We start from the raw sequence: 10955 nt of genomic DNA on the forward strand, positions 1-10955 counted from the left end.
AGAAAACATTCTAGAAATAGATCACATAAAAAATTAGAAGTCAGAGTGGCATCGGACTTCCCAAATGCAACACTGGAAGCTAGATGTCAAAGGAGTAATGCCTTTAAAATTCTGAAAGAAAAATCTATACCCAGCCAAACTATCAACTAAGTTCAAGGGTAGGATACTCTTTGCACAACATTCTTTACACCTTATACATGCCTTCTCAGAAAGTATTCTATCAAAACGAGTGCGTTATTCATCCAAGAAAAATATGCTAGGTTAGGAAACAGGGGAATCCAACCCAAGATAGAGGAAATCCTGTGAAGGTTATCCCCTGATTGATGTCTGGCCAGCCTGGAGTGGGAGGCTGGGGCTCCAAGGGAGACCTAACCAAGAACAATATTAAACTTGTAGAAAACCTGATGAATGTGGAAAACAGTGCTGGAGGGAGAGTACATTTTGTTGGTGAGTTTGAAAAGAATTAACATTATCTGGACAACTAAGGAAATAAAAAATATAAGACAATTATTAACTATAAAGGACAAGAACATTTTGAAAAAGAAGGGAAATGAAATCATATTACTTGACTCAGCATCAAAGAAGAATATTTACATGCTTTAGTAATTTAATTGCTGGCTACGGCCATGCTGCCCTGAACACACCCGATCTCATCTGATCTCGGAAACTAAGCAGGGTCAGGCCTGGTTAGTACTTGGATGGGAGACCACCTAGGAAGACCAGGTGCTGTTGGCTTTAAAATAAATAAATAAATAAAAATTAAAAGAAAATAATTTAAGTGCTGATTTATTTTTTAATCAGAAATTTAAAAATAACTGCCAAACATAGATGGGATGGGGAGAGGAAATCAGAGATGTGCTAGATTTTCATCTTGTAAATTAGGAAATCAATAGATTATGCCTAAAGATGGTAAATCAATAAATCTAATATTATCAGATTATTTAAAAACACAGAGGCACATGCCAGAGGAAGCCCATGACAGATTTGGAAGTGGTTATATCTGAAAAGCTTCATTTGGGTTTGGGGACTAGTGTTTCCAGTTATAAACTGGGTAGTGCTATTTGACTTTATAAAATATGGACATGTATTACTCTGAAATAAGGATTAGTTACTATTTAAAAACTAATAGTTATATACCTAAGTCTCTAAATATTTACAGGAAGCCCTACGTTTTTAAGTCCTGAGTCAACCGCCAGCAAGTTGTGTGACCCTGGGTAAGTCCTTTTACCTCTCTGAGTCTCAGTTTCCCCATCTGCAGGTAGAAAGGAGGTTTGAACTCACTAGCTATATAATCTCTGAAATCTCAAATGCACTATCAAAATTCAAACTTGTAAAATAACTTAGAAAATACCACTTATTTTTATGAATGTGTTGTTTTTCTTACATAAAATACTAAAACACACCGAAACATGTTAAGTTAAAAAAAAAGTGGGGGGAAGTACAGAGGCTCTGACATATTGGCCACATTTTGTCATGGAGCATTTTTAATAGCCTGGAAGGCTTTGTAAGAGATCCAATTGCAGTCTTTGCAATGTGGATAAATAAATATGACCTCGAGTGTTCTCATTCTCATGTGCCCAATTTCTCTCGCCCCCTCAGGGCAGTTTTAATACCTATTGAATCAGAATTCAGTGTTCAGATAAGCAACCAAGAAAGTCTTCCCACTGGAGAAATCCCTGAGTGTCCACTGCAGGCATAAGAGGTCTTGTGTAGAGTACTTTGATGGTCCAGAAATTTTCATTGGAGAGAATTTATTCTCCACCTCATCTCACGCTCCCAAGCCATTCATTCCCCTGGGTATGCTAAACCCCAAACAAGGAGCAGCGAAGAGCTCAACATTTCCAAAGGAAAGATAAATCGAAATCATAGCTCCTCCCAGACAGGATTCACTCCAATGTCTGTCTCCTGCTGCTTTTTCTTTCTTCTTTCTCTGCTTCTTTCCTTCCTGCCACCCACACAATCCTTCCCAGATGGATGTGCGGATGGGTGATTTCAACTTACTTTTCCCCTTCGGGCATGATTTGTTCTTCTCCATAGTCAGAGCTCACTCCCCTAGCACCAAGTGGTCCAACTGTGAGCAGGTGAAGTTCGCTGGGTATAATTATCAAAGAATCGTTTATTTTTCTGGCAACAGCAAGCCCCTGTGATCCGTCTCCATTAAAACCTTGAATCAGAAACGTAAATCTGACAGCCACAGACTCCTGGCCTCAGAGCACTTAATTTCCATGGTCTGATCCAAGGTGAAGAGGAGGGAGGTGCGAAAATATAGAGAAGCTTCATTTAAAACAAAGTCAGGAGGCCAGAAAGGGGAACCCTCATGCACCACTCCATATCAATCACAAACCATTACAGGGAAGATTGTTGATTACAAGCTTCAACAGGAAGAAACACACCTTGTAAATCCATATGCTTTACCACTCCAGCAGGAGAAAGAAAGATTTTCTTCCTTGTCTGGCAACTCGGCAAATGAGAAACTATCATCACCACCCTGAATTCTTGCTTTCCTCTACTGGACTTTTGTTCAAAACAATTCCTTCCAAGACCCTCTTTCCCCACCCCCCTAGCCCCCATAAAGTAACGTTCTTCTTTGCTTGTTGGACTTGCCTATGGTTTTTGCTATAACATACTTGTACTGAATTGCAATTCTCTGGTCTTCCTGAATAAGCCAATTTTGCTGGTAAAATAACTGGTTGTTTCATTTTTAAGGTCAGCAGAGGGATTTCCTGGGCAGCTGTTGTATGTGCATTCCTAGGCAGCTACTACTCTTCCAGCTTCTTCACTTAATTATGCAGAGCTGAGGTTTGCCACACATGAACTAGTTCTTTTAATGCCTTAAACAGCCTTTTCCCCATTTTACAGGTGAAAATGAGGCACAGGGAGATGAAGATGCTTGCCCAAATGTGCACAACTAGGAGTTGGTAAAGTCAAATATGAACTGAGATCTGTGTTACTTTAAAGCTAGTGTCTTTTCCACTTGGGCCACCTCTCTCATTCCCTCAGGACACAGGGCTGGATGCAGAAGGCCAGATCTGGCTGGGTTTGAGGAAAGCTCAGTGATTTGGTGACTGGATGTAGATTGTCATGAAATGTCTTGGCTGTTGAATATCTTCCCTCAGTTTCAGTCTACTTTGGCCATCCATGGTCTCCTTTATCCCTTTGAATCCCAGGTATGATCTGAGAAATGACTATACATGACACTTCAGACACACCAGGATAGAATTCCAGTCTGACTTGGCTACAGCATGTATGTGCTTATGTATCAAGTTATTGGACATGTAGTCTGGGGGCATAGAGTGACTGTACTTCTCTTTAATTGCCTTCTTTTTCATGCCTTCCTTTTCCATTCCTCCATCTCTATATTTTGCTTGTGGTGGGGCCAAGGGCCTCTGTGTAACCCTGTCCCCTAGTCTGGTCTACAACACCTTCTTGGTCCCTAGACTCTGAGGATGGCTTAGAATCTGGCTTATGCTGCCCAACCCTCTGGTTTGGGAAGATAACTGACTGGGCACAGTCTTCTAAAAAGCAGGGATAGCTCCTCAGATGGAGTTGCTAAATGTCTGTGGGGCCTCTGGGTCCTAGTGATTCATGTGAGCGCGCAAGAGGCTGCATGCCTTGGAGGCTGAGTCAAATAGATTCCAATTTCCCCTGAATGCCCTGGATTTGATCTGAACATAATTACTCTTATTATTTACTTTTCAAAAAGTCCTGGTGAGGGCTAGAAGTGTTTTATTTTAAAACAACATCTCCTGAATATTCTTTCTGTTTTAAATGTATTACATATTCATTACAGAAATTTTAGAACAAAAGGGAAAAAGCAAAATAAAAATAAATACCCACCAACTGGAGATTACATTTTAAAATGTATAGCTTTTCATTCTTTTTTTCTGGGCCTATCTGTATTCACTTTTATTTCTAAAAATAGAATGATATTACAGCCACTGTTTGTGTTACCTGACTTAGCCCAGCAAATAGCCATTTCTCTCCTTTCTGCTTTGCCAGCCAACTCAGATTTTATTCAGATATAGGACAGCCATGTTCCCGAGGGAAGGCTGGGACCTTCTCCTGCCTGAGAGAATGAATCGAAATTGGTCCAGGCCATTCTTGATTATTCCACTCATTTGCCAATGATCAGCTTGGGAATAAGCATGTGACATTATTTTGGCCAAAGAGACATGAAAGAAGTCTCTAGGGAGCTTATGGAAAAAGTATCTTTGCTCTTCAAAAAAACAAAACAAAACAAAAACTGACTTTCAAAAGAAACTTACCCCTTTGATGCCTGGATGTGTCTGAAACGATGGCAGCCATTTTGCAAAACTGAAGAGCGAGAGAGCCAGCCTGAGCGGGCCAGTCAATGAAAGAAAGATTGTCTGAACCAGGACCTTTGCTCTAATGCTAAGTTCCAGTATTAATCAACCTTGCAACCATCCAAAAACTGAGCATCTTGTTGATGATAAGATAAATAGTTTTGTTGTTTATGCTATTAAAACCTTCTGCTACTTGTAATCAAAGCATCTTATCTGACAGATTTTTTCTTGTCAGTAGGTACTCTTCGATCATATTTTTGAAATGGGACTATACTATTCTTTTTACTGACATGCTGTAATTCATGCAATCACTTCCCTTTTTCTGGCACTGGATTCATTCCTGTTTTTGCTACTATAACATTGCTGCAATGGCAAAATTTGCACTCATTTTTTATTTCCTGAGTTTAAATTCTGGATTAAATGTTATGAACAATCTTAAGGCTTTTAATTCCAAATTGCCTAGGAGTCACTATTGATGTGTTTTGTACTAACCTTTAAAAATTCTTTATTTAAGGTCTAGCTTTTCTTCACAGTTAGCTATCAATCACTATTAGAAGAATCATTATAAAAAAAATATTATTCCTGCAAGTGTAAACTGATTTTCCAAAATGAATTCCAGTTATGCAAAATATGTCTTCTAACAAACTTTAATACTTTATATTCTTTGACCACATTACACATAATTCAAATTATTAGAATCTTATGATGTTAGATCTCAGGACCAATTAAGATTACATATTCAGGCTGATGGTTCTCAACTCTGGTTATACACTTGAAATCACCTGAGAAATTAAAACAAAGATGTCTCTTGAGATATAATTGATGTACAAAAATCTGCACATATAAAAAGTGAACAATTTGATAAATGGGTGAAACCATCACCAAGATCAAGACAACAAATTTATCACCCCCAAATTGCAGAGCTCGCTAAGCTTGATTGCCTGATGTCCACTGACTTGAAAACCATTGTTTCATATATTTTGTCTTTTTGTTTGTTTGTTTGTTTCAGGTGGGAGAGAAACCTGCTCTCCATTACTCCTCAGACAGAAGCATTTATTCCCCACCTAGGGCACTTCTATAAAACAATTTCTGAACTCCACCCCACAACAAATGAATTATAATATTTGGGGAAGGGCTTGAGCATCATATTTATTTCTTATTAAGATATAATTTGCATGTAATACAATTCATCCCTTTTAGTGTAGAGGTTTGTGAATTTTCGCCACTGTAGACAGTCGTAAAACTATCACCATAATTATGATATACAACAATTCCACTCTCTCTTCCAAATCCTCCTATGTACCTTTGTAATCAGTCCCCACCCTGTTTCTAAACTCTGGCTTCTGGTAACCACCGATCCTGCCCTTCCTTATGGCATGGGTACATGGACCAGAGTGGATGTTTCAGAAAGGGAGACTAATGATGAAATGTCTGGAGTCAACAACACATGTTTGTTTCTTTAAAGAAACACAGGCACAAGTACACTTGGCCAAAGCTGCTGTTTACTCCTTAGCCTGATGAGTAGCTATATCTTCATCTGTGTTTTCTGGGCAGAGAACATATGGGGTCAGGATGGCCATCATCTATGAGATCAATTGAAGGCCTCATGAATATTGACTACATCATGAATATTAGGTGGTTCTCGGTCCTTCCAGTTTTTTCCTCTTTATGTTTATCATTTACATGCTCTACATACTCTGCCTAACATGTCTCCTAGGTGACCAACCTACTTATCCATACTTCCCATTTGCTTTTCTTGTCTTCTAAAGCAGCATTGATACACAAATACACATTTTGTTGTGGCAAATGTAAATGCCATCTTTCTTGTTTAGCTATCGAAAAAAGACCAAGAATTGCCCCTCTAAGTGAGGAGAGTGTCACTCCAAGAATTTGAGTCATGGGATTGAATCAATAAGGACAAGAATAGAGTGATATAGCAATTGTGGGAAATAATAACAATAATTAAAAGTTAATTTGTTTAGTTCCCCCAAGAGCCATATGAAGAAAAGGGTTATTCTTATTCCCATTTAGCAGATGAGGAAAGAGACCAAAAAAAGCGAATAATTGGCCAAGACAGTTGATCAAGGTTGTAGCAGGCATTAGTACTTCATTCCTGTGTAGTTAGAGACAGAACTGAGGGCAAAACCTAGCGCTGGCTCCATTTGGCAACTTTACCTCACCCTCAAAATCATTCTTTATGGCTAGAGGTGAGCAATCAGCAAAGAAGAGCAAAATTGGTATTCAGCCACCTCCTTTGCTTAGGTGCCTCAGGGCTTCAATTTATTACACGGAAGTGGCTTACAGCTGTTGGGTCTCAGCCCAAACAGAGAATAAAGATTTCAACATAACCTGTTTTAGACTTCTGGAATTCTCAGCTGTAGGCCTGCTTGGTAGACTTCCTACAATCTCTTCCTTCTCTGTGCCTGAACCTTAGGTCGGTTGTTCTCAAAATGTGGCCCTTGGACCAGAAGTAGCAGTATCACCTAGCAACTTATTTTTTTATTGAGGTAAAATTCACAGAGCTTAAATTAACCATGTTAAAGTGTACAATTCATTCTCAATTAGTACATTCTCAGTGTTATGCAACTATCCCCTCTATCTACTTCCAAAACATTTTCATCACTTCTAAAGAAAAGCCTGTACTCCTTAATCAGTCCTCATCTCACCTCCCTAGGCCCTGCCAACCACTAATCTGCTGTCTGTCTCTATTCTGAGTATTTCATATAAATGGAATCATACAATACGTGACCTTTTAGAATCTGGCTTCTTTCACTTAGTATCATGTTTTTGAGGTTCAACGAGGTTGTAGCAGGTATTAGTACTTCATTTCTGTCTGTGGTTCTAGGAGCTTTTTAGAAATTTAAATTCTATGCCTCACCCAGACCTAGCGAATCAGAAACTCTGAGAGTGGGCCCTCTATTTGTGTTCTCACAAGCCCTTTTGGTTATACATCTTCATCCTAGCATTTAAAAACCACTGATTTAGGAGATATGTCTATACTGTTTAACTCAGAAGGAAGTTCTTGGGTTCCTAAATTTGGGATTTTGTTATTCTGCCACAAACTCAGTCAGTATAGATGTTTTAAAAACAAAATGTTTTTGCCTTTTTCTTGAGTCACAGGAGAGGGCTGTCAGGATCTGCCAAATTCATTTTTTGTCTTAAATAACATATCGAAAAACTAGAACACATTTTTTTTCAAAGTAATCTTAGACTATTTTTAATCTCTCAACATTAACTTCAACATTTTCAATTTTGTTTCCATCCTATTTATAGAATGACTAATCACTTCTCTAGCATCTCCAGATGTCTTTCATTACCCAAGTTGTACATGGTAGTGTCTGCAAACAGGACTGCCTCAGCTGACTCCTTCCTTCCCTCCCTTGTTACACATTACAGATTTGTCCTGCAAACACACATGCCTAGACCCAAGAGCCCATTTACATGGTTTTCAGTAGCAACAAACCTCAAGAAATTCCTATAATTTGACAACCAAAATCTAAATTTCTTCTCTGGTATTCCCCTCTTATCATTGATTGTGCAGCCCACCTGGCCATATGCTAGTAATTTGTAGATTTAGGGAGAATTGTCTTAGATGGCATGGGAATCTGTGGTAGAAAATGCAAAGAACTAGGAGTCAAATGACTTGGGTTCAAGTGCTGACTTGATTTATGCTCTTGTTCATTCAACAAATACAGTACTTATGGGCATCATATAAACTACCTATTGGGTGAGAAGGTAGCAGTGAATAGCCCCTCCTCCACCTTCGTTTTGGGGAGTTTAAAGTCTAGTGGGAGATTGAACCAAGCAAAGAGGTCATTTCAGCACTGTGTGAGGATGCTATGATGGCAGAGGTGGTGGTGGTGTCTAAGAAGGCTCTGAGGAGAAAGAGATGGCCAAATTTAGACGTGAAGGATGTGTGGAATTAGTTAGGAAAGTTGGGTGATGGATGGATGGGTTTTAATGGAAACCACATTCCAGAGATTGGAAAGGGCACATGCAGAGTTTGGGAGGAGAGAAGGAGCATGTCTCACGCTAGAACCAAGAGGGTTGAGAAGTTGCTGAATTGTAATGTTGGAGGAGAGTCTGGTATGATAGAATTAGCAAGAAAAGAGGCTGTAGAGCTAAGTAAGGGCCAGGTAAGCCATGTTTCCTATCAAAAAGTATGATGGAAATCCACTAAGAGTTTTAGGCCAATTTGTGATTTGATCTGCTGTATGTTTAGTGGTCACTTGGACTATGTAGGGAGAGTGAGTTGGAAATCAGGATATCGGGAATCCAGTTAAGGGGCAATTGTTTTGGGGCCTCTCATATACTACTAGTGGGATTGTAAATTAGACATTTTGGAGAATAATTGGAATGTCTAGTAAAGTCAAGATGTGTGTGCCCTAGGATCCAGAAATTTTGTTCACAAGAAGGTATGGACAAGATACTTATAACTTTATTCTTTGAAATAAAAAACTGGTGGCAATCTAAATGTCCATCAATAGCATATATATATATATATATATATATATATATATATATATATGTATATATATATATGTGTGTGTATATGTGTGTGTGTATATATATACACGTATATATATGCATATATACGTGTATATATATGTATATATATGCATATATATGTGTGTATATATGTGTGTGTGTGTGTGTGTGTGTGTGTGTATATATATACATATACACACACACATATACATATCATGCTATACTTATACAATAGAATTTTATGTAATAGTTAAGATGAAGGAACTGGGGCCAGATTTCTCAAATTAAAAAACCTCGAAAACATACTGTTGAGCAAAGAAGCATGGTTTGCAGAAATGCAGGTACAACCTGACACCCTGTACCTAAAATTTATAAAGTATATCATTATTTTGTGTATTTTTTTTATGCTGAGAATTAAATTCTGACCAAGTGCTTTCTTGTCTCTTATTTATACTTTATACTTGACTAGACAGAGTTTTTAAAACCACATATTACTCTTGTACATGCATAAAAAGGGAAATATGAGTGAAATAAATCAATTAAGGCATCCTCCGAACATTTCCACACTTAAAGTCTGGCTCTCCCGAATCGTTTGACTCAAAGTCACTGATGTCTATATTTCCCCACACAGCAAATTCTCTGTTCAACTAGAAGACTGGTGATACAGCACCTCTGAAAAGAATCCATAAAAGAACTAAAGGTCATTGGCGCTGTGCTCTGAAGCTATTTTTGCAATTAAGTATAGCTAACATCCTTTAGATTCCTGCTCCTGGAACATTGCTAAAAGTTTCTGATTTACCACTTCCCACAACCATTTGGTTCCTGAGGGTAAAATGAGTGCCCCACTATTGTCTCTGTAATTTTCTGCCAGCTTATTCCTGCTACTTTTGATGTCAAAGGATGTGCAGGCAGCACTGCTATGGTACAATTGCCACCTGGCAGACGGCTGTCATAAGATGTCACCAACTATAAAAGCATTCTTCTTTCAGAGATATTAAAATGCAAAAAAAAATATGCATTTTAATGCCTCAGCAACAATGAAATAGGGTAGATATTATTTATGAATAAAAACATATTCATAAAATATAAAAGCTATGCATGGAAATGATAAGCACCAAATTCAAGATGGCTGTTATCACAGAGCGTGGTTATGTGGAAATGGAGGGTAGGTAATTGGGAACTGATGCACAGGGAGCTGCAAATGAATTGCTCACATTCTAGTCTTTAAGCCAGGTGGTGGTTACATGGGTGGGCGTTTGTATTACTCTCCCCTCTTTTTATATGACAAATATTTCATAACTCATAAAAAAGGAAACTGTCATATGAGTACAATTCTGTTAATAATTGGCTGTGTGAGTCAGGGGAATCTGTGTAATTTCAGTTTTCTAGTTTATGCTGTAGTTTTTACCTTTCCTTCCTGCCTCAGAGGAATTGTGTGTTGTGAAAGCTAAAATAGCAAATACCTGTGAATACTTTTGTTAAACTCTAAAACACAATAAAAGTTATTGAGATTGTCATCTCACAAGTTTACCAAACCTCTAAGGATGTACAGTAGATGGTTATAACAATGGCCCCCAAAGGATCAGGCCTCCCTGTGCAATACGACTCTGACATCCTCTCGGCAAATGGTGGAGCCTATTTCTCCACCCCTTTTGCAATATGACTCTGACACTCCTCTCGGCAAATGGTGGAGCCTATTTCTCCACTCCTTGGATCTGAGCTGGCCTTGGAACTTGCTCTGATCAATAGGATGTGGTAAAAATGACACTGCCAATTCCAGAGCCTAGATCTTGAGGGAAATATAGCTTTGACTGTAACATGCTCAGATTCCTGAGACTACTCACCATGCTGTGAAGAAGCCCAGTCTAGCCTATTGGAGGGCATGAAGTCAAACTGTTGCCCAGCCAACAGCCAGCACTGACTGCTAGACATGAGTGAGGCCATCTTGACCTTCCATCCCCACTGACCCTGCGGCTGAATGCCATAGACCAACAGAACTCCCCAAAGTACCCACAGAATCATGAGATATAATGAGTTAGTGTTGGTTTTAGGATGCCGTGTTTTAGGCTGGTCTGTTTCGCAGCAAAGTCTACCTGAGACAGGATGTCTCTGAGAGTTGGGTGTGCTGACCTATGATCTGCAGTTTGGTATGATCTGTTTTTC

The 10955-nt window shown here is 38.8% G+C and overlaps 1 non-coding gene across 1 annotated transcript; it reads left to right on the forward strand.

Moving 5' to 3' along the window:
• Positions 1-616: 616 nt before the first annotated feature.
• On the forward strand, positions 617-735 carry LOC111732663. Its single transcript, XR_002777651.1, has one exon. It is a non-coding gene; the product is annotated as a 5S ribosomal RNA (ribosomal RNA).
• Positions 736-10955: the final 10220 nt, after the last annotated feature.

Source organism: Pteropus vampyrus, unplaced genomic scaffold (assembly GCF_000151845.1).
Source record: "Pteropus vampyrus isolate Shadow unplaced genomic scaffold, Pvam_2.0 Scaffold479, whole genome shotgun sequence".
In the NCBI taxonomy this organism is placed as follows: Eukaryota; Metazoa; Chordata; class Mammalia; order Chiroptera; family Pteropodidae; genus Pteropus; species Pteropus vampyrus.